We start from the raw sequence: 23,859 nt of genomic DNA, 5'->3' as shown, positions 1-23,859 counted from the left end.
CTTTATCTATGCAAGTGGCTTTCTTCTGTGTGCTCATCTTATCTCTTGTATCCCAAAAACATGCCAAGCCTGATGGTGTGTGGGCGTGTCCTGTCCAAAAGTAGCTCTCTGCCTTTCATTAACAGAGTATCAGAACAGGTTTCAGCTTTCCTATAACCCTAAATGCAGCAAGATGGACATCAGAGAATGAATGAAGGATGCCTTGACAGTTACCTTAAAAACAAAAATCTTTAGATGGCTCTCCTAACTTCAGAAGTAAAGAATGAACTTGAGTTTGAATTCTGATGGGGAAAAAGTAAATGCCTGTAATTCTGAAACCCTTCTGGCTGAGGTAAGGGCTAGCAGTAGGACTGTTTTCCATATGTACATCTGTAGGGAGGCAGAGCTGGCTGGCTTGAATGGGGCAAGTGTAAGTTTTTCTACGACATAATTCAGGTCCCAAGGTGGCAGGTTAGGCTTCTTTGGTGGCCTAAAGTGCAGGACTCCTTTTAGGAATAGTTTAACATCCAATCTGGAGAGAAGAGGGGGGGTTCCAGAGGTAAGCAGACAGAGATAGCAGATAAGTGCACCTTTACTGAAGAATATGACAGGTCTGATTTTATGAGCTCAGACATACGTTAAGACTAGGGGAACATCCGCTTCAAAAGGGGTCCCTATGCCTTTGGAGACACCATTTGGACAACCATTCCCATTTGGAAACATAGAATCTCCTGGTATTGGATTTCCTGGCCTCCTGCAGGACAGAGAGCATGTCCTCAGTGTATCAGTGTCTGAAGGGAATTCAAAGTTTATTACCCAGAGGGTTAAGCAAAGCACCTCCAGGTGCGGGTGAATGAGAGATAACCTCTGCGGTGTGAACAGGTCCACCTTATGAGGCAACTTGTGGTGACTGCACTTGGGAATAGATAGAAGTAGGGGAACCAATGCTGCCTTAGCCAATAAGGGGTCACCAGCAAGATTTTTGGCATGTCCCTCCTAATTTTTAGGAGGACTTTCTGAATAAGAGGGAAGGGAGGAATAGCATACAGAAACAGTCCCTTCCATGAGATGGTGAAGGCATCAACTCTCCAAGCTAGTGGAGAGGGATCCTAGGCACAGAAATTTTCAGTTGTCTGTTCCAGGAGGAGGCAAATAAATCTACTTCAGGTGTACCCCATTGGTGGACAATGTCTAGGAATATATCTCTGTGCAACATCCACTCGTGATGCAGAGAGAATGATCTGCTAAGAGCATCCACCTGATGGTTATCCTGGGAAGAGATGCAGACTGCCTGTAGTGAAATGTTGTTCCGAGAGGCTAACTCCCAAGCTTGCATTGCTAGCCTGAAGAGCAGGTAAGACTTGATCCCCCCGTTTGCTGATGTACCACATTACAGTGGTATTGTCCTTGAAAGTTTGTAAGGGCCCAGGCTGTATGAGCGGCAGAAAGGTCTGTAGGGCAATGTGGACTGCAGTCATCTCTCTTAGGTTGATGTGCTTTTTCTGGAGGGATGGCTCCAACAGGGCTTGTACGTTGAGGCCATTCATGATTGCTCCCCAGCCTACATCTGAGGCATCTGTGTGCATTAGTTGAGTTGGAGAGGTGGGCTGCAGGGGTAGGCCTGGGTTTAGTTGTACCTGCTGAGTCCACCACTTCAATTCTGTCTTCAGGCATGGAAGGAAGGGTATCTGAAAATCCAAGGAGTGGCTGTGTTGAGACCACACATTCTTCAGGTACCACTGTAACCTCCTCATGTGTAACCTGGCTAGTGGCAGCATGGGGATGGTGGCTGCCATTATGCCTAGGAGGCACATGAATTGCCTGGCTGACAGACGGTTGATTAAGAGAAGGTCCTGGAAGTGGTTGACCAGGGAGGTTACCTTGTCCTGAGGAAGAAAGGCCTTCATCAGGTCGGTTCCTTATCCTGCAACCCTGGAAGGTTTTGTCCTGTGCTGGGGAGAGGGATGCTATTGTGAGGGTGAGTGTGAATCCTAACCTCTGGAGCAGTGACATGGAGAAGAACAGATGATTTATGTGTGTCTTACACTTCTGCAAGGATGAGGATGTTGTCTAGGTAGGGGGAGATTTGAATGCCCTTGGTCCTGCAGTAGGCTATGGCTGGGGCTAGGCACTTTGTAAAGACTCTTGGTGCAGTGGATAAACCAAAAGGCAAGGCAGTAAACTGAAAGTGTGAATATGGCCCAGCAAGCGTATGTACCTCCTGTGGTTTGGGTGGATAGGGAGGTAAGCCTCCTTCAAGTTCAAAGTGGCCATTAAAGCTTTGGGTGGCAATAGTGGAAGCAGGTTTTGAGGGAATAGCATTCTGAAGGAAGGGACCTACAGAAAAAGGTTTATGAAGGACAAGATCCTGACCTCTCATTCAACATCGTATCCAATAACAAGACTATCACATCTCCTGTTACCCACACACAGCTTCTCAGTGTTGTGATAGACTCAAACATGAAATTCGATACCCATATCTCTCTTACCATAAAGGAAGTCCACAAAAAATAGGTACTCTATATAGAAATAAACCATTTTTAACAGACACTACAGCGGTTACTACTGCACGCACACACTACTATACGCTTCTCCAATCCTAACCAACCATTGAAAATCTGACCTAACCAAATTAGAAGCCTGCTACATCCAGAGAAAACCCCCTCACTACGAGACCTTATACTTCTATACTCTTGTACTACACAACTACGTTCCACTAACAAATTTCTCCTCAAACTAACTAGAGATAATAATACAGCAGGTTTATCCCTCTACTCTAGCACTACAGCAAAATACTGGAACAAACTATCCCCCCATCACAGCCACAGCTTCTATACTTGAATTTAAAAAGTCCTTAAAATCACATTTGTTGAACTCAAGGCTCTGCAAATGTGACAGTACAGGCTAATACTAAGACCCTTACCTTCCTACTCTCTCTATCTCCTTTCATGTGACCATCAATTACACTTTCACCCCACTTCTCTCCTCACATTTCCTTTATAATTACATCTATCCATATCTTTTCCTTGCTTACCCTTTCACAGCTACTAAAATGTAAAAGATACTTTTTAGTGAAACTAAGATTGCTAATTGTTTATCCTATTATATACATTTTTGTTGTATGATAAATACTGCTACTCATCATTTGTACTGTATTGTGTGAACTAAATTGTAAACTATTGTTGTTTCTGTAAATGTTATTTGTGGAGCTTTTCTACCCGGGCCTCCACTGAAAAAGGACCCATGTCCAGTTGGACTTTCCTGGTAGCCAAACATGAAATAAATCAGAAATAAAATAAATAAGTCCAGCATGGGCCTACAAGGGCCATTCTTATCAGGAATAACTGGAGTAGAATCAGTTTCCTTCTTGGCCTGGTGGAATGGGTTCTATGGTTCCCTGAGCGAGAATGACCTGGATAATCTGTGGGATTAGAAGTAGTTGGTTCGGGGGGGGGGGGGGGATGCCTACTTGAATGGGTTTTTCATGCCAAGACAGGAAATATCCTTTTTCCACTACTGCTGGGACCCAGCGGTCTGAAATGACTTCTTTCCAGAGGGGAAGAGAGTGAGAGAGGTGGGATGAGAGGGGAAGGTCGTTGAGCCAGTCGCACATTATTCCTGTCCTGATAGGGCTGCCTGTGGGGGGCTGAGAAGTGGCTACCCTAGAGGAGGTTGGTTTCCTGGACCCTTTTCTATGTCTGGAGGTTGAAGAGGTGGCTGGGGCAGAGCCTCTCCTGGCAAAGGAGGTCTTTGCAGGGTAATTCCTACAAAATTTTGGTACTGGAGAGACCAGTAAGTGTTTCAGGTCTTGGAGTTCCTTACTCTTCTCCTGGAGGCTTTTAAACAGGTCAGCAGATTGTTGGTCAAGCAGGAGTTTATTATACATGGGTGCATCCAAAATTTTTGTTTTAAAGTCTTCAGGCAGGGACTGCAGTCTAAGCCATGAATATCTGCGTAAACAGAAGCTGATACTGCAGATCTTGCAGAGGCCTCCGCTGCTTCACAGCTGTACTTTGAGTGTCTGGCTACCTGAGAAGCCAGGGAGAGCTTAGATGCTATTTGTGCCTTGTTTGGGGAGTCACGTAAAGAGGACAGTAGAGATGAAGCCTGTGATACCAAAACTAGGGCATTTTTGACCATATGGGTCTGGTAATTAATTGCCCTGAATGCTAGGGTGAAAGAGATGCACATCTTCTTTCCTAGTCTGTCAATTACTTTACTATCCTTGTCTGAAGGCAGGAGTGATGAGGAACAGATGAGTCTGGACTGCTTGTCAGGGACCACTGCTACAAATGCATGGTCCATCAAAGGGCCTTTACAAGAATGCTGTGCTCATCAGGGACCTTCTAAAAAAGCTCAGGTCTCTTGGAAGCAGGAGGTTGTGAATCAGGACTCTGAGGCTAACGCAAATGCATCTAAGTATGCAGGAATCAACGGGGGAATGGCTGATAAGAGAGGGTGATTCTACCTGGAGCGGCTTAAAATACCTTTTTTTGAATTTCAGTCATCTGAGCAGTATCCCATTTAAAGTACTCCCTCATTTTAGTAATAGTTTCTCCAAATGTAATATCCTTGGGGGGGGGGGTATTCTTCAATGGAATCCTCATCTGGGGAGTAGCAGTCCAAGGAAGAAGCTATTTGGGGGTACTAAGTAATCAACTTGTCAGAGGAGGACGATGAGGCTTCTTCTTCCTAGGAGGGAGTAGGAGGGGCAGAGGTAGCCGAGGCAGGCCTGGGGCTTAGCATAGGCAAAGTGGATGCTGAAGGCCTAAGGGCCATGAAGGCCTGCAGCAAGGACTGTGAAAAGGACTGCCAGTCCGGTTGTTCCTCAGAAGGAGTAGACACATGCTTAGTTTTTTTGTTTCTTTTTTAAAGGAGTTGATTTGGTAGAAGCTGAGGGCCTAGTTTCAGGGATCTGGCCTACGGGTGAGGATTCAGAATCCTGGATCACAGATGGTCGTCCGATCGTGGAGCCTGGTTCTCCCTTGATCTTGGCAGTAGCAGACATCAGAATAACCTCTGAGAAGGTGCCTACCTAAGGAAGGGCAGAAGTAGTAGGCCTAGAAACTTTGGCCTTCTTTTTTGAAAGTTCCGCATGGGTGGCGAATTCTGGATCCATACGTAAAGCTAGCCATTTAACCTCTAGTTCTCTAGGTATAAGTTGAGGGCAGCCAGCTTCTGAGAGTTTTGAGAACAAACGACTGGCAGATGGTACAGGAGGTATGATCGTGTTCCTGGCCTAAACAGAACACGCAAAGTTCATGGGAGTCTTTGTGTGGAATTTGACATCTGCATCTACATTTCCCCGTCCTAGCGGACATTGGCTAAGGAAAACAGGCAACAACCTAAGCTCAAGCAAAGGCAATAAGGTTTCCCCAACAGGGTACTTAACTTTAGACATCTTGAAGTGGAGCAAAGCGATCGATCTGATGTTCAACTGTGACAGAAAAGTTTTGAGGTCTGTGCATGCAGACGTCACATTTAAGGCCCCTGGTTTATGGCCATGTGTGTGATATCCCACACACTAGCAGCAACCAGGCTTGAGCTTTTGCATAGGAGCAGACGTTCAGGTCACCTGAGGTGGAGAATCTCATGTTGCGGTATTCTTACTGTGGGAACAGAAGGACATCTGATGTTATCCATTTCATTAACAGCTATTCAGGGGGGTCAGAATCCCCAGGTACAAAGAACCCCGGTCGACCCTAAAGAAGGACGTGCTTTTGCAAACCACATCCAGTTTATAATGAGCAACAAAAGTGTGAGGGGTGGACCAAGTGGCTGCAGCACAAATCTCATCTAAGGATATTCTGGCAGAGAAGACTGAAGTAGTAGTCACTGACCTAAGAGAATGAACCTTAGGTGGACGAGACAGGCCCATCTTTCCTCACAGAGTAAGCCAGGGAAATACAAGTAGAGTTCCATTTAGAATCATCAATTTAGAAACCTCTTGGCCATGCCTGTTCAAGAAAAAAGGCACAAATAACTGGTCAGATTTTCTGAAAGATTTAGTCCTACATAAATAAAATCTAAGCTTTCGATGCATGTCCAAGGTATGGAGGAGATATTTGCCCTTATTGGAGTGATTAGGAAAGAAAACAGGCAACTGGATATTCTGGTTGAGATTTCTTTCAATAGCTACCTTAGGCATAAAAGAGGGGTTAGTTCGTAAAGTCACCCTGCCCTTATTTATATCCATTACTTTGCTATCCTTGTCTGAAGGCAGGAGTGATGAGGAACGGATGAGTCTGGACTGCTTGTCAGGGACCACTGCTACAAATGCATGGTCCGTCAACAATATATGGAGGTTTAGAAGATAAGGCCTGTAAATTCAAAAACTCTCTTGGCCAAAGTAACAGCTAAGAGAAAGGCAGTCTTCCACAAAAGAAATCTGAGATCACAAGAATGAGCAGGCTCAAAGGGACTTGGGTTAAGAGATTGCAGCATCAATGTTAAATCGCAAAGAGGGGAGGGATCTTTGATAGGAGGTCTGAGATAAATGATGCCCTTCATGAAGGCCTTACATAATCTAGAGAAAAAGAAGGATCCAGTATTGACATGTTAATTAAAAATGTCCGCCAACTGCAGCTTGATAGTAGAGAAGCTAACCCCCTCCAGAAAAGGGATGTTAAGAAAATAAGAATATCGGGTATAGGATATGAAGAAGGGTAAGATTCCATTCTGCTGCCCAAAAAGAAAAACTTTTCCACTTGCTATGGTAGACCTTTTGAGTAGAAGGCTTTTGCGAGGCCAGCTTAACTTTTCTGACGGAAGAAGCCAGCCTGGATTGCTTTACTATGATGGAAGTGGAGAAACCACACAGTCAGGAAAAGTGACCGAAGATTGGGGGGTTGTTCTGACGGGTGAGAAATGAGATCCGGAACAGGATCCAGTATCCAGGGAGGATACTTCATGTGAGACCTGAGGAAGGCGAACCACACCTGATGAGGCCAGAAAGGAGCAATGAGAATCATGGAACATCATAGCCTGAATATTTTCTGAATAACTTTGGAGAGCAGAGGAAGAGGAGGACATACGTACAGCAGACCCGGGGGCCAATAGTGTACAAGAGCATCCCTTGCGGATTGCTCCTCTGGAGGAATTACAGCAAAGTACCTGCTGCATTTGTTGCTCATCGGGGAAGCAAAAAGATCGCAACAAGGTTGGCACAAACAGGCAAAAATCTGAAATGCCACTGACGGATTGACGGACCACTTGTGCAGGGTCAAGACAGACCTGCTGATCTTGTCGCCAGGACATTGGACTCCCCAGGTATGTGCACTGCAAGGAGAAAGTGTCTGGAAGAGATTACCCATTCCCACACTTTCATGGCCACTCTGCACAATGGGTACGATTGTGTTCCCTCTTGCTTGGTGATATACCAGACCACTGACATGTTGTCTGTCTAAATCTCCACCATTCCCAGGACAAGGCAATCCTGAAAGGCTTGCAATGAGAAGAGGATTGCCCCCATCTCTAGAACATTTATGTGCAATTTGGTCTTTGAGGGGGACCATGTGCCTTAGACAGTCCTGCCGTTAAAATGACCACCCTAACAGGGAAGCATCCGTGGTCACCGTGGCTGTAGGAAGAGAAAACGTCCTGCCCTGAAAGAGATCCTACTATTGAAGCAACCACTGCAGGTGCCATCTGCAAATGGGGGTCAACAGAATACGCATGGACATTAGGTGAGACGGAATAGACCACTGCAAAGCCAGTGTTCACTGGAGCACCTACATATAGTATTCTTGCCAGAGGAACGAGGAGAATAGCTGCCGACATGGACACCAGTGCTCCCAGAATGATGTGTGCCTGCGGCAATGGAACCTCCAAGATGGCCCTGACCAGCTGCCTGATCAAGTCCACCCTGTGGGAAGGCAATGCTGTAACGTCCGAGACTGTGTTGAGATGAGTCCCAATGAATTCTAGGATTTGTACCAGAGACAGCTTTGACTTCACCAAGTTGACAGTAATCCCTAGCATTTCAAAGGTTTGCAGGAGATGCTACATGACAGAAACCAGTTGATGCCTTGTGGGAGCTGTGAAGAGCCAATTGTCCAAGTATGGAAAGACCTCATATTCCTGAAGCCTCAGGTGAGCCACTATGACCACTAAGCAACACCCTGGGGGCTGTGGTGAGTCCAAATGGTAGGGCTCTGAACTGAAAATGAAAACCTTCTTTCATAGGAACTGGTTAGACAGTTTCTGGTTCATTTCACACCCTGCGTGCGATGAAGTCAGTAAGCTCATCCATGGGGGGAGACCTAAGAGGTAGATGGGCCCATCCCGAATGCCTTCAAATAAGAATAGTTGTGTAAAATCTTACCATAACCATAGATGTCCTCTTCTTCCATGTTGCAGTATTCTTGGTGTGGGATTTCCCACCTCAGGCGACAGGTACGTCGGCTCCTATACAAAAGCTTCAGCTTGGCTGCTGCAATTGCGTGGGACGTCACATGCAGGGCCATAAACCAGGGGCCTTAAATGTGACGTCTGCATGCACAGACCTCAGAAATTGAAAAGCCCTGTAGGACAGTTCAAAATAAGAGTAGCAAGTGATTTCAACCATAGGATAAAAGTGCCATTTGGTGGCTGAATTGGCCATAGTGTAGGGTATAATCACCAAGTGATCCAAGACAGGTTAATAGTGAGAGAGAGAATGATAGAAAAGGGGGATAACAACATGGAAGAGAAAGACATCTATGATTATGGTAAGAGAAAGACATCTATGATTATGGTAAGATTTTACACAACTCTTCTATGTCCTTCTATTCCCATGTTGCAGTATTCTTGGTGTGGGAGAGTACCACAGCTTAGATGGAAGGAAGGGAGGAGGTAGAAGTAGCTGATTCCATAAAGCCCGGCAGAATTTCACTGGCAAATCCTGCTCACACTCTGGAGACATTGTCTAGCTTGTAGTGTTTGGTGAAAGTGTGAATGGTGGACCAAGTAGCTGCTTCCAGGATGGATGCAGTGTCCAGGCCCTTCAGGAAGGCTTTGGAGGCTACCAATGCCCTGGTACAGTGAGCCTTTTGTTCCTTGTGGAAGTTTTTTGCCATGGTGTGAGTAACACAGGCAAATAGTTTTCCCTTGTCCAACATGAGTTGGTTTGTTTGGAGACTGCCTTACCCAGGGCCCTGGGGTGGAAAGAAACAAAAAGCTGATTGGATTTTCTTATGGAACTGGTTTTGTCTAGGTAAAACCTTAGCCGTCTGTGTATGGTCCACGGAGTGGAGCATCCTCTCACTTTCATTGGTGGGAGAGGGGAAGAAGGTGGGTAAATGAACAGATTGGTTTAAGGACAGATCACTGACCAGCTTAGGTATAAAGGAAGGGTTGGCCCGTAAGGTTACCCTATCCTTCTGGAAGGTAGTGTACGGAGGGCAGGCCATTAGGGCCTGTAACTCTGACACCTGTCTGGCTGAAGTTACAACCACTAGCAGTACTGTCTTCCATGTGCCCAGTAGTGTACGGAGGGCAGGCCATTAGGGCCTGTATCTCTGACACCTGTCTTGCTGAAGTTACAGCCACTAGCAGTACTGTCTTCTATGTGCCCATCTGCAGGGTGGCAGCACTAGCTGGTTCAAATGGGGACTGGGTGAGTTTTTCCAGAATGAAGTTCAGGTCCCAGGGTGGAGGGACGTTTTTTTTTTGGTAGTCTGATGTGCAAGTCCCCTTTTAAGAATAGTTTGACATCAAACCTGGCTAGTAGGGGAGGGTCTAGTGGCAAGCATGCTGAAATAGCTGAAAGGTGGACGTCAGTGAAAAGTATGAAAGTCCTGCCTTAAGACTATACACACTGGTAAGAATTAGAGGGTGGATCTGTGAGGCATGGATCCCTGCCCTTGCCCAGAAACCATTTGGAAAAACATTCCCATTTGGATAAGTAAGATTTCTTTGTAGTAGGTTTTCTGGCCTCCCTCAGGACTGAAAGCACGTCTTCAGAGTAGTGGTGCCTGAAGGGAATTAAAAGTTAATCACCCACAGTGTCAGGGCCAACATCTGCAAGTGTGGGTGAATGAAGGTTCCCTTTTGTTGTGTCAGAAGGTCCACCCTGTGGGGTAACTTGTGGTTAACTGCCCCTGGATAGAGAGAGAAGTAAGGAGAACCAGCGCTGCCTTGGCCAAAAGGGAGTGACCAGCAAGATTTTTGGTTTGTCTCCTGATTTTCAGGAGTACTTTTTGAATTAGTGGGAAGGGTGGAAAGGCATACAGAAACCGCCCCTTCCATGAAATGCTGAATGCGTCTATCCTCCGTGCTAGTGGAAAGTGGTTCTTGGTGCAGAAGGTCTGTAGTTGTCTGTTCTGGGGGGAGGCAAACAAATCTACTTGAGGTATGCCCCAACAATGGACAATGTCTAGAAAGATACTCCTTGTCCAACATCCATTCGTGATTCGGAGAGGATGTCCTGCTGAGAAGATCTGCTTGTTTGTTGTCCTGCGAGGAGATGTATGATGCCTGCAAGCACAAGTTGTGCTGAGAGGCTATTTCCTAGATTAGTAAGGTTATTCTGCAGAGGAGGTAGGCTTTTGTCTCTCCTTGCTTATTGAGGTACCACATAACTGTGGTGTTCTCTGTTAGGATTACGAGAGCACCTGGTTATAAAAGGGGAAGGAAGGCTTTCAATGCCAGTAGAACAGCTGTCATTTCCCCCACATTGACATGTTAGTTCTTTATGGAAGGGTGCCACTTTGCTTGTACCCTGTAGCTTGACACTGTAGTTCCTCATCCTAGGTCTGATGCATCTGCATGCATGAACTGGTTCGGGGTGGGTAACTGCAGTGGAAGGCCCGGATTCAGCAGAATTTGCTGAATTCACCATTTTAGTTCTGAATTTAGGCAGGGTAAGAGGGTCATTTCTTGCTCTACAGGATTTTGGTGTTGTGACCATACATTTTTTAAGATACCACTGCAGCTTTCACATGTGCATTCTGGCTAGTGGTAGCATGGGAATGGTTGCTGCCATCAGACTCAAGATTCTTAGGAATTGCCTTGCAGTTACCTGTTGGGTCTGTAAAAGGATTATGAAGTGTGTGGACAAGGAATTGACTTAGTCCTGGGGAAGAAAAGCTTTCATTATGTCTGTCCTGATCCGGCAGCCCTGAAATGTTTTGTCTTGTTCTGGGGTCAAGGACGATTATGGGATGTTGAGGGAGAACCCCAGTCTTTGAAGCAGAGAAATGGCGAACTGTAAATGGTTTTGCAGAGTTTCCTTGCACTCTGCTATAATAAGAATGTCATCCAGGTAAGGTTAAATTTGAATGCCTTGTGTTCTGCAAAAGGCTATGGCAGGTACCAGACATTTGGTGAACAAACTGGGAGCAGTGGACAAACCAAAGGGCAACACTGTAAATTGAAAGTGCGAGGAGTGTCCAGAAAAAGTAAGAATTTTCTGTGAGAAGGTTGTATGGGGATGCGCAGACGGGCTTTTTTTTAGGTCGAGTTGGCCATGTAAGCCTGGGCTGGTAGAAGAGGGAGTAAAGTTTGTAGAGACAGCATTCTGAAGGTGGGAACCTTTAAGAATAGGTTTAGAAAGAAAAGGTCTAGGACAGGCCTCCATGGTCCATCTTTTTTGGGAACCAAAAACAGTCTTGAGTAGAAGCCTTTTCCTTCCTGCACTGTGGGGACAGGCTCTACAGTTCCCAGGTTCAGAAGGTCTTGTACAATCTAAGGGAAGAGGTGTCTTTGGTTTCTTGTGGGGGGGTATGCCCCTTATTGGGGGCCTTTTCTCTCCAAGAAAGGAAGTATCCTTTTTGAACTATAGCCAGAACCCATATGTCTGTAGTGATGGTTTTCCAAAAGGGGAGGCAGTGGGAGAGGCGGGCACAGACAAGGGAAGGTGGGCAAGGCAGTCATGCATTGTTGGGTCCTCCTCAGCCTTGAAAGAGCTGTCTAGTGGGAGGCTGTGAGACAGCCGGCCTGGAAAAAGTTTTCCTTCTGGCCCCTCTTCTGTGATTGGAACAGGAAGGTCCAACAGAGGAAGGGTTTCTTCTGACAGAGGTAGTTTTTGCAGGGTAATTTCTGTAATATTTAGGAACAGGGGACACAAGGAGGTGCTTGATGTCTTGCAATTCCTTACTCTTTTCTTGTAGGTTTTTAAAAAGATCTGCTGACTGTTTACCATACAATAGGTTAAGATCTAGAGGAGTATCTAAGATTTTACACTTGAAGTCCATTGGTAAGTGTTGTAGGTGTAGCCAGGAATATCTCCTAAATACAGAGGCAAAGGTTGCAGACTGTGCAGTGGCCTCTGCAGCATAAAGTACAGTTGTGTACACTTATCATAAATGTAGACGTTCGAGTGTATTCGCTGTTGTAGTCATCACACTTGGGTTATCTGCCTGCAGGTAGCCCACAGTCGGCCCAAATACCAGTGTCTTGGGATTTTTGCGTCAGATGCTGTCACCTCTTCCATGACGTCAGGTCATCAGGGGTATAAAACACGCAGCCGATGCCATTACATCAGTTTTTCTTACCGCAGATGTCAGGAGCCCCCAAAATAGGAAGCAATTACATGGTGTGGAACACCTCTAGTAAAAATTAAATACCACAGCCATAAGATATGGCCAAAAAGAGGATAGGTGGAAAGCATAGAAGAGTCAGGGGGCTGGAGAGAGGGTAACTAGGACTGCAACAGTGAATACACTCGAACATCTACATTTATGGTAAGTGTACACAACTGTACTATGTTCTTCGTGTTTCACTGTTGTAGTCATCACACTTGTGTTGATTCCTAAAGCTGAGGAAGGATGGAGGCAGTCAAGTAATAGTAGGGCTGGCTAGCAGGCCTTGTAAGACTGCTGTGGCAAATCCAGCTCTGGATTTAGAAAAGACAGGTAAGTGGTAATGCTTGGTGAAGGTGTGTACAGAACTCCAGGTTGCAGCTTCCAGGCTGTACCTGGTAAAGACTCCCATGAGAAATGCTGTAGAGGTTGAGGTAGCCCTAGTGGAATGAGTTCTGATCCCTGGTGGGGTAGGTTTTCCATGGTGTTTGTAGCAGAAATGAATGCAGTTTGCTATCCATTTGGAAATGGTTTGCTTTGAAATGGCCTTGCCCTCTGCCCCTGTAGCAAAGCTGACTAGCAGCTGGTCAGATTTTCTGAAAGGCTTAGTCCGGTCAAGGTAGAACCTGACTTGTCAGTGTACGTCCAAAGAGTGAAGGATCCTTTCCCCTTTATTCTGAGGATTAGGGAAAAGGGGTGGTAAATGGATGGATTGGTTTGGAGCCATAATGGATACCACCTTGGGCATAAAAGATGGGTTAGTCCTGAGGGAAACCCTGTCAGCATGGAAAATAATGAAGGGTTCCACAGCCATTAGTGCCTGTAACTCGCACACTCTTCTTGCTGAAGTGATGGCTAGAAGTAAGGCTGTTTTCCAAGAGAGGAATTTTAACTGTGCTGCAGTAGCAGGCTCAAAAAGGGGAAGCATGAACTTCTCTAGTACAAAGTTAAGGTCCCAGGCAGGGGTGGCAGCTCTCCTCAGGGGGGGGGGTGTCTTAAACTGTTAGCTCCTCTCAGGGACTGTTTGACCAGAGGGTGAGAAAAGAGAGGTGGCTCAGTATTATAATGAGCTGAGATGGCCGAGGCATGAATCTTAATAGAAGAGAAGGATAGGCCTTTGTGGAGCAGCTCTGCTAGATAATCTAGGATTTGAGATAAGGTGGGCACAGCTGTCCTTTCCTTGAGAATGGCTCCAAGAACAGTAACTTTCCCATTTTTTTGAATAGGATTTCCTAGTACTAGCCTTTCTGGCCTCAAGGATGACATCCTGTACCTGTTTGCTGAGGGTTACTGGTGGTGTATTCAGGGAAAAAAAAACAGGCTGCAAGGTTCAGGGTTTGCAGCCGAGGATGCAAAATCTGTCCCTCCTGTTGAGACAACAGGGAGGGGGTCTGATGTAGGTGCCAGGGTGGCACTGCTGCCAGACTGCATAGGAGTGGGTACCAGTGCTGGCGAGGCCAGTCCGATGCAATAATGATTGTCCTTGGTTTGTCCTGTTTGATCTTGAGTAGTACTTTTGAGAGGAGGGGCAGAGAGGGAAAGGCATAAATTGAGACTTTTTTCCCATGTAAAGGATGGGGCATCCACTTTCCAGGCTTGGCTGTGAGGATTTCTGGTGCAAATTTTGCTCAACTGATAGTTTTGGGAGGAGGCAAAGAGGTCCACCTCTGGTGTCCCCCACCTGTGGGATAGAAGTCTGAATGAGATGGGTTCCAGTTTCCACTCGTGTGGGTTCAGTAGATTTCTGCTTAAGTCGTCTGCCAGTGAATTTTGTTTGCCTGGCAGGAATTGAACTTGCAGGTGCACTTGGTTGCTCAAGGTTGTGTTCCATAGGGTCATAGCTAACCTGTAGAATGGGTAGGAATGAGTTCCCCCCTGCTTGTTTATGTACCACATAACTGTGGTGTTGTCTGTCTATCAACAGTTGTCCTGGAAGGATAAGGTATTTGAAGGCTGTCAGAGCATTCTGTACAGCTAACATTTCTTTTTGATTGATATGTAGGTGAATTTGTCCTGGGCTCCATTTGCCAGCCATGTGAGCCCCCCATGCATAGTCTGATGCGTCTGTTGTCAGGGTTTGGGCGGTGAGGGGTTGAGTGAAAGGGAGTCCCTTGATGTGGTTGCAAGCCTCTGCCCACCAAACCAACTCTGTCCTTAGACAAGGAATGACAGGAATAATTGTTTCCAGGTCCTGAGAATGCTGGCACCAGACACTTTTTAAGTACCACTGCAGTTTCCTCATATAGTCTTGCATATGGAATTAGTAGAATCCATGAGGCCATGAGCCCTAGGGTTTGCAGTATTTTTCTTGTAGACAGCTGGGTCTGGTGGCCATTAGTTTGAAGTAGTTTGTCAGATAAACCTGCTTTTCTGGAGTAAGGAATGCCATCTGGGAAGTTGTGTTCAAGCTTGCTCTCAGGAATACAATCTTTTGGCTGGGCACCAGATGTGATTTCTTATCGTTGATGGTGTACCCAAGAGAAGTTAGAAGTCTCTTTACAAATGCCAGATGCTGAAGCAGCAATTCCTGACTGTCTGCCTGAATCAGGCAATCGTCCAAGTATGGATAAATTAGAATTTTTCTCTGCCTGTAGTATGCAATGGCTGGAGACAGGCACTTTGTGAATACCCTGGGCGCAGTAGATAAGCCAAAGGGAAGTGCAGAGAACTGATACTGCATAGAGCCTGCCCTGAAATATAGATATTTCCTGCAAGATTCCCTTATGGGGATGTGCATATAAGCTTCTTTTAGGTCTAGGGTGGCTAGCATAGGAAGCAGCTGTTGTAGTGTAAGCATTTTGAATTTTGGGACCACCGGGGAGGTGTTGCGAATGGACAGGTCCAGGATAGGGTGCCAAGAGCCCTCTTTTCTGGGCACCAGGAACAGTCTGGAGTAGAAACCCTGTCCTCTTTGCTCTACTGGAACACGTTGAATAGCCTTGACACTGAGAAGAGAAAGTACTTGCTTTTTGAGCCTCTACCCACTGGTTTGGAGGAAGGTCTGGCAACCCGCTTGGGGTTGGCAGTGAGTGGAAGTAGAATCTGTATCCCTGGGATACAATGTTCAAAACCCATCATTCCTGGGTAATGGACATCCAGTTTTTTGCACGCAGGGCGAGTTTTCATTCTGGGGGTGCAAGTACTTGGGCATGGCTAGGAAGGATGATAGACAAGTCATTGTGAATTTTTTCCATAAGGGGGTGGCTTACCACTCCTGTTTTTGAGGGGGGAGCACTTCATTCCTTAGATCACTGTGTACCCTGAGACTGTAGCCTTGGTGGTCTGCTGCCCCTGGGTTTGGGGTGAGAAGACCTGGTAGGGACTGGAAAGGACCAATTTTTTTGAATGCCAATGCCTACTGAATCTAGGTGGCTGTACCTGTAAGAAATCTTTAACAGTTTGCATAGATTTAGCTTTTTCCTCCATCTTTTTAAGAACCTCTTCTGCTTTTGTGCCAAACAAACGTTCCTGGTTTAATGGAGCATCTAATAATTTTGCTTTGACATGGACTGGCAAGATTTGTTCCTTCAGCCAGGCATGCCTTCTCAGTACAGACCCAGTGACAGCAGTCCTGCAAGATGCTTCTAAGGCATCAAAACCACTCTGCAAAGTATGTTTACTGACTTAGTTTGCAGAATGCATTAAATTCTTGTAAATCTATTTTCTGCAAAATCTGGAAGCAACATTTTTTGTTTAATTACTTCCATAATATGCTGCTGGTACTTCAACATGTGAAAAAAGAAGTTATGTACTCACCATAACGTTCCATCTGAGTAGATACTTCATTTGTCTGCAATCTGTGGGTGTCGCATCCGACCTGGGATCCGATCCGGCAGCTTTCCAAGCTCCAAGATCAGAGTTCCTAGCTCCTCCCCCCTACCCATAATCCCCTACTACCAACCACATTACCTCAGATCGTTTCTTTTGCCTCACCAACTTGAGACAGAAACCAACTCTGAATAATCAGAAAAATTCCCGACAGGTTCGGGGGATGGCAGGGGGGGGGGGGTCGGTCGCAGACAAATGAAGTATCTACTCAGATGGAACGTTATGGTGAGTACATAACTTCTTTATGTGAAGTAGTTACTTCATTTGATCTGCAACCTGTGGGTTCAGAGTCCCCAGCTAACCTACAAGAACCTGGGTGGTCCTTACGGAAGGATATTCCGAAGCACCGCAGAGCCAAAAGAAGCCCTACTCCTGGAAATCATATCCAGCTTGTAATGAGAAATGAACGTATGAGATGAGGACCAGGTAGCTGCTGAACAAATATCGTCTACTGGAACCCTAGACCAAAAGGCTGTTGAGGTAGCTACAGATCTTGTGGAATGAGCACGGACGCCAACTGGAGCTGGCTTACCAGATGAAGTGTACCCCAGCATAATGCACTGACAGATCCAATTTGCTACAGTCACTTTAGCAATTGCCTTGCCCATGGCTGACTTTGCATAAGAAACAAACAACTGGTCCGACTTGCGAAACTCTCTAGTCCTGTGCAAGTAAAAACGCAGTTGTCTGTGTACATCCAATTTGTGCAACGTGTATTCACCTTTGTTGTGAAAATTTGGGAAAAATACAGGAAGATTTATTGATTGATTAACATTTGATTCTGTAGCCACCTTAGGCAAGAAAGACGGATTAGTCCTAAGGGACACCCTATCCTTGTGAAAGAGAAGGTATGGAGGTTTGATACACAGAGCTTGTAATTCTGAAACCCTCTTGGCTGAAGTAATAGCCACCAAGAAAGCCGTTTTCCAAGATAAGAACTTCAACGGAACCGAGGCCGCAGGCTCGAAAGGTGGTCTCATCAAGGCTTGCAAGACCAGAGTGAGATCCCACGGGGGAACCACAGTCTTTACAGGTGGTTTCAAAAGAAAAACGCCTCTTAAGAAGGTTTTGCATAACTTTGTAGATGCTAAAGAGCCTATGCCGTCCCCCACATGAAAATGGGAGATGGTTGCCAACTGCACCTTGACCGTGGAGGCACTTGCTCCCTGCCTAAAAAGCAGGGAAAGGAAGTCCAGAATAGTCGGAATAGGGACAGTAAATGGGTCCAAGTCTTTGCCTTTGGCCCAGATGGAAAAACGTTTCCATTTACTGTTGTAAAGTTTTCTGGTAGACGGTTTATGAGCCGCCACCAGAATGGCCTTAACGGGGGATGAGATACCGGGAGTCCTAGCCATTAATGGAACTGGATCAACCAAGCAGCAAGTTTGAGATTGACCAGGTTTGGGGTATGGCATCTTGCTGGATGCGAGATTAGGTCTTGACTGGGATCCAGAATCCATGGAGGAGCCATACTGTGAGACCGCAGAAAGGGGAACCAGATCTGTCGAGGCCAGAATGAGGCTATGAGGATAACTCTGCTCTCCAACCGACAGGCTTCCTGGATGAATTTCATCATGAGTGGGAGGGGGGGATAAGCATAAAGGAGTCCGGGAGGCCAAGCATGGACTAGAGCGTCTCTGGGGGTCTCCCCTCTGGGGGGAACTATCACGAAGTACTCGCTGCATTTTGTGTTTAAAGGAGAAGCTAAAAGATCGCAGCGAGGCTGACCCCATTTGTGGAAGATCTGCTTCGCAACAGACGGATTCAGAGACCACTCGTATGGAGTGAGGAGCACTCGACTTAGCTTGTCCGCTAATATGTTGGACCGTCCCGGAATGTGCGTTGCTATCAGAAAGCGGTTGGTGGAAATCGCCCATTCCCACACTCTCATGGCTTCTCGACAAAGGGGATAAGATCTGGTCCCTCATTGTTTGTTTATATACCACACTACTGACATGTTGTCCGTCTGGATTGCAATAGTCCCTAGGGGAAGAAGGTCGTGGAGAGCTTGCAACGCCAAAAGCACCGCCCTCATCTCTAGGACACTGATATGCAATGCGGTCTCTAGGGAAGTCCACGTGCCTTGAACGGATCTGCCTGAACAATGCCCCCCCACCCGAGGCGAAAAGAGTCTGTGGTCAACGTGACTTCGACTGGGGGAATCACAAAGGGCCTCCCTTCTTTGAGTTCCTGTGCCTGTAACCACCACAGAAGGGAGTCCCTGCACACCCTGCTCAGGGGTATTGGCGTGCTTAACGGGTGGATCAACAGGGACCACAGGACTTTAAGGGTCCATTGCAATATGCGCATTCACAGATGGGCATGAAGAGAGAGGCCGATCGCTGCTGACATAGACCCCAGTGCCCTCAGGACTAATTCCGCCAGAGGAGCAGGGCTCCGAAGAAGAGCTAACACCTGATACGACAAGCTGTTCAGCCTGACTGACGTTAGAACAACTCGGGAGATTCGTGCATCTAACCTGGCCCCTATGAATTCTAGGGCTTGAGTGGGGCACAGGCAGGATTTCTGCTCGTTCACTGAGATGCCTAGGTTGTGGGCCAGAGACAGAGCATAATCTCTCGCCACACAGACCTGATGCCTGTTGTTCGTGGTGAGGAGCCAGTCGTCTAGGTAGGGGAAGACCTGAATGCCCTGGAGTCTCAGGTGGGCTGCAACCACTGCCATGACCTTGGTGAACACTCTGGGGGATGAGGTGAGGCCGAATGGAAGAACCCTGAATTTATAATGACTGGCTCCGAGCCGGAAGCGGAAAAACCTCCTGGATCGTCTGTCCATTAAGATGTGGTAATACGCATCCTTGAGGTCTAACGAGCACATCCAGTCGTTCTCCCGCAGAAGGGGGAGAATTGATTGGAAAGTGACCATCTGGAACTTTTCCTTGGGTATGAACAGGTTCAGAGCGGAAAGGTCTAAGATGGGTCTGAGGTCCCCCGTTTTCTTTGGCACCAAAAAGAACCTGGAGTAATAACCCAATCCGGACTGATCTGGGGGGACGGGCTGGATGGCTCTTTTTCTTAGCAGCTTTGAAATCTCCAAAGCCGCTGCCTCCCTATGATCGGGTGGGACATCGGGGAGACGTCTGGGTTTGGGGGGGGAAGGTTTATGAATGGAATGGAGTATCCTCTGGATATGATCCGGAGCACCCATCGATCTGTTGTAAGGGACTCCCAGTTTGACAGGTGCTCCGACAACCGCCCCCCCGACTGCCTCCAGAGAGGGACAGTTGGGCAAGCCCTCAGGGCTGTTGTGTGGGTCTGTCCGAGAAAGGTTCTCTAGACCCGAAATTACGCGGCCCCCCTCTGCCTCTGGGCCGGCGTCCACCTTGTCCTCCTCTGCCTCTAGAGGACGAGTGGTCCGCAGCAGGATGGGATTGCTGAGACTTACGGAACCACAGCTTCTTTTGTCCCCTCTGATTCCTGGAGAAGGATCTTTAGGGATTAGAGAAGAGGACTCCGAAGGCAGACAGCGTCTTCCCATCCTTTTCGCTTTGGACCAGCATGTCGCGAACAGTTTTGCCAAACAAGGCAGAACCGTCAAAAGGGGCGTTCGCGAAGGACGCCTTGAAGGGATCCGTGAAGTCGCAAAGACGGAGCCAGGAGAGAAGTCACAAGACGACCCCGGCTCTGCTAGCTCTAGCGGCTCCCTCCGTTGCATGGGAGAGAAGCCGCATAGATGTACTGGAGATGGATTTTAGAGTGGCCATTCGAGTCTCAAAAACCTTCTTGTCTGGGACCAACATGGACTCCGGGGGGGCTGCAGCGTATTCCTTAAACAAGTCTCGCTGTAGCCTAATGATATGTGCCATATACTTCAGCGCCCTTATGGAAAAGGTCGCTGAAGCAAACATCCGCTTCCCAATCCGGTCAAGCGCTCGAGATTCCTTATCCGGCGGGTGAACCGAAGAACTCTCCTGCGCGAGTTCTTTCTTGGTGGCCGCCGCCACCAACATAGCATCAACAGGGGTTCCTTTGGCCCAAGACGGTCTATCTGTGGGTGGGCTGAGGACTTTATCGGGGCACCTAGGGATTGGCTCCACGGTGTCGGACTCCTTCCAAGCCCTGGTGGTAATTAAGTCCACCAGGGGGTCGGCCGGAGGGGACACCCAAGGAGGTAGATGGGCCTGCCTCAAAGGCCTCCAGGAACACGGACTCATCAAGGGAGGGCTTTTGGGCTGACCACCCCCCCTCTGATACGCAACATTTCCATGATGTCTCCAAAGGAGACATCTTCAGGGGGTGACCTTGGGGAACCCTCCGTATCACCTAAGGCTGTGTCTGTGGTAACGGACTCGGGGGAGTCCAGGTGCCTCCTTTTGCACCGATGTTTCCGAGGGACCTCCTCGGTGGGACTGTCCGAAGAGGGCTCGTCCACGGGTTGTTGTTCCTCCACGGAAACTAGCTGGAGGGCTTGGGAAGGCTGTCCCGATGGACGGATGATGGAAGACAGACCCTCATACAGTGGGGGTACAGGTGGATCCGAAGCCTGGGTCGGGGATCTGGAAGACCTCGACAGTACCCTCTCCACTACCTCAAAAGCTGAAGGAGAGCCACTCTCGCCAGCCTCTGAGAGCAATCTCCTCGGATCCGAGGAAGGGATCGGGGTCGGAGCCGATGCAGTCGGCGCCGAGGCAGAGGTGTGCTCAGACGCCAACAGCGCCGAAGACACAGCAACTCCCTCGGATCCGACGCTCAGCCCTCGGCCCCGAGAGCTTGGGTCCGACAAGCTCGAAGGTATAGTCGGCGTCGAAGAGACCACAGCTATCGGCGCCGACAATTCCCCGGGTCCGAAAGGGCCTGGATCCGATGACTCTGAGACCCGAAAACGAGTCAGAGAAGGAGTGATCAGGGCAAATATGGGGGCCGCACTCCCCCCCAGGGGGGGGGCAAGAGCATCCCCATCTGCATTTGGGTCTGCAAGAACCGACGCATCATCCGATCCATATCCGCTTCGGAGATGCTTCGGGTCGACCTGGATGAAGTAGTAGAGGCGGGCCGGGAGGGCCGCCTCGAAGATCTCGAGGGACACCTATCCTCCTCCTCCAGCGAGAAACAGGGCGAACGGCGCCGAGAGGAGGGGGATCCGGAAACCCTCGAGGGAGACTTAAGCAGTTTCACTGGCGGAGCCGAAGGATGAGATTCGGCCCGCCTTTTGTGGGACTTATGTCCTTCCTTATCCTTGCGCCTCTTCTCTCTAAGGGAAGAGGCACTAGTTTCCCCAGAGCTCAAACCCAATGAGGGAGGTTGAGTCCCGGGTAGAGCTAAGGGGATAGACGGCGCCGAAGCTGCCGAAGCAGCTGGAGCACGAACGGGAGAGGAAGAAGAAGCCGACTCCTGGGGGAGCTTTCCCGCCAGGATCAGCTTGTTCTTCCTATCCCGAAGTGCCCGGGGGTTAAAGGCCGCACAGATCTGGCAGGCCTCTGACAAATGGGTTGCCCCCAGGCACAAAACGCACTGAGTGTGGCCATCAGCTGGGGAAAGCTTGTGGCCACACTCAGTACATTTAGAAAAAACGGCCTTAGGCCCTTCAGACATTATTCACACACACACCCAAACACTAGGAGGGGGAGGGGGAGGGGAGTGAAGATAAGCTAGTTATTAAATTAACAAAAAAGGGACCAAAACTAGCACAAGAAGTAGAAAAAAGGGACTAATACACACACAACGACAACTTTGTTTGAAAAAAAGTTGGTTTAAAACCAGCAATGATCTCACCCAGCCAGGAGCTCTTCAAAGGGAAGCTTCTTCAGCCGCGGCAAAAAACGATCTGAGGTAATGTGGTTGGTAGTAGGGGATTATGGGTAGGGGGAGGAGCTAGGAGCTCGGATCTTGGAAAGCTGCCGGATCGGATCCGAGGTCGGATCCGACACCCACAAGTTGCAGATCAAATGAAGCAACTACTTCAGATCTGGCAATTTAAAGCCCTGATGGCAAGAGTTGCAGAGGTATACACCTTCTGGTCCCATCTGTCCAAAGCCCTCGAATCCCTGTCCGAAGAGGAAGGATTTTTGGCTGTAGTAGCCTTAATACCTTTAGGTCCCTAGAAAATGGTCTCTGGGTCCACAGTGGGATTCTTAAAGAGAAATTTGTGAGAGTCAGGTACCCTGTAGTACCAGTCAGGCTTTCTAGGAGCTGGTGGTAAAGTATCAAAAGTAAGACTGGATTCCAAGGAAACATCATCTACAATATCCAGGACAGGGGGTATAGCTAGAGGCCTGTGATGAGGCAAGTCTAAAAATTCTCTGAGTCGATTTTTGGACTGTGGGTAATCCTGGCATTCCCAATGGAAATGCTCTCTTAAGGTATGCAAGGTTTCACCAAAAGAAAAGTCCTCTGGGGGGGAGGCAGAGGGAATGGAATCCTCTGTATCTGAATCCTCATAGGTAGAGAAGGGTATGTCCTGGTAATCAGAGGGATCAGAGACATCGGCATCATGGTCTGTTGAATCAGAAGGGAAAGCAATTATTTGTTTTTTAGAGGGGGAAGGCTGTCTTCCCCTAATTAGAGTTATAAGGTCTTCAGCCATTATAAGCATTTGTTTCTGTGGAATGGGAGCTTGAGCATGCGCTTTGGTAGTTGGTTTTCTAGGTATAGTGCGAACTCCGGGCCTGAGAAACTCTGTTGTTTTAGTCTGAAACAGTAGTCTGTTTCATGCGAACATCGGAAGGTCAGAATACACCATCAGAAGCCGGTGCCTGCACAGCAGCTCTGGACCCATCCAAGGTAGAGACATCTGCAGGTTCCATAATTGAGGAAGCATCTCGCAGCATACTGGACTCCGAATGGGTCTCGGCACAGACCTGCAAATCTGTAGAAGCGGGTATCAGGGGCTACGAAGGCACCTCACTGAGTACCAGCGGACTGGTGACTAGCTTAATGGAAGTGTCATCAGTTTTGGATCTATGCGGTCTGTCTGTCTTTATCCTTACATTTTTTCAGAAGATCGGTAGTCAGATGGGCTTACCGAAGCCATTTCGGAATACGGAGAACGAGAGTGAAAGAATTTAGCAACAAAGACAGCCCGATGAATAGTTTGGGCGTTTAAACAAGGCACAAAACTGACAGCAAGGGACGTCGTGGTCTGGGCCTAAGCAGGTGACGCAGTAAGAATGAAAATCTCTGTGAGGTATTTGCTTTCCACAGGCAAGACAATTGTTAACTTTTTCTGACATCGGTCAGACCAAGAAAAAAAGAATCCCAGGCACTTTGTAGAAGCGATCCGGCCTCTTAGAGGCAGGAGGTTGTGAGAGTCTGGGGTCTTGGAAGCTGAGGAAAAAGCATCTAGGTAAGCAGGGATGATAGGAGGTATGGCAGAAGGGAAAGGAGATTTCACTTGCAGTATCTCAAAATATCTTTTTTGAGTTTCAGACATTTGTGAGGTGTCCCATTTGAAGTAGTCCTTCATTTTTGTAATGGTCTCTCCAAAGGTCATATCCTCTGGAGCGGAGTCCCCTTCGATGGATTCTTCATCTGGGGAGTAAGTATCCCTGAGGACAGGCTATTTGAGAGGCATAGGAGATGGACTCATCTGAAGA

The 23,859-nt window shown here is 47.7% G+C and overlaps 1 protein-coding gene across 3 annotated transcripts in view; it reads right to left on the bottom strand.

The window, feature by feature from the left end:
* RC3H2 (ring finger and CCCH-type domains 2) overlaps positions 1-23,859 on the bottom strand; it is a 2,406,224-nt gene that overhangs the window by 388,876 nt on the left and 1,993,489 nt on the right. The gene's annotated exons all lie outside the window — the stretch shown is intronic.

Source organism: Protopterus annectens, chromosome 16.part0 (genome assembly GCF_019279795.1).
Source record: "Protopterus annectens isolate FY-2018-M chromosome 16.part0, PAN1.0, whole genome shotgun sequence".
NCBI lineage: Eukaryota > Metazoa > Chordata > Ceratodontiformes > Protopteridae > Protopterus > Protopterus annectens.
This window is presented reverse-complemented; position numbering and strand designations above follow the sequence as displayed.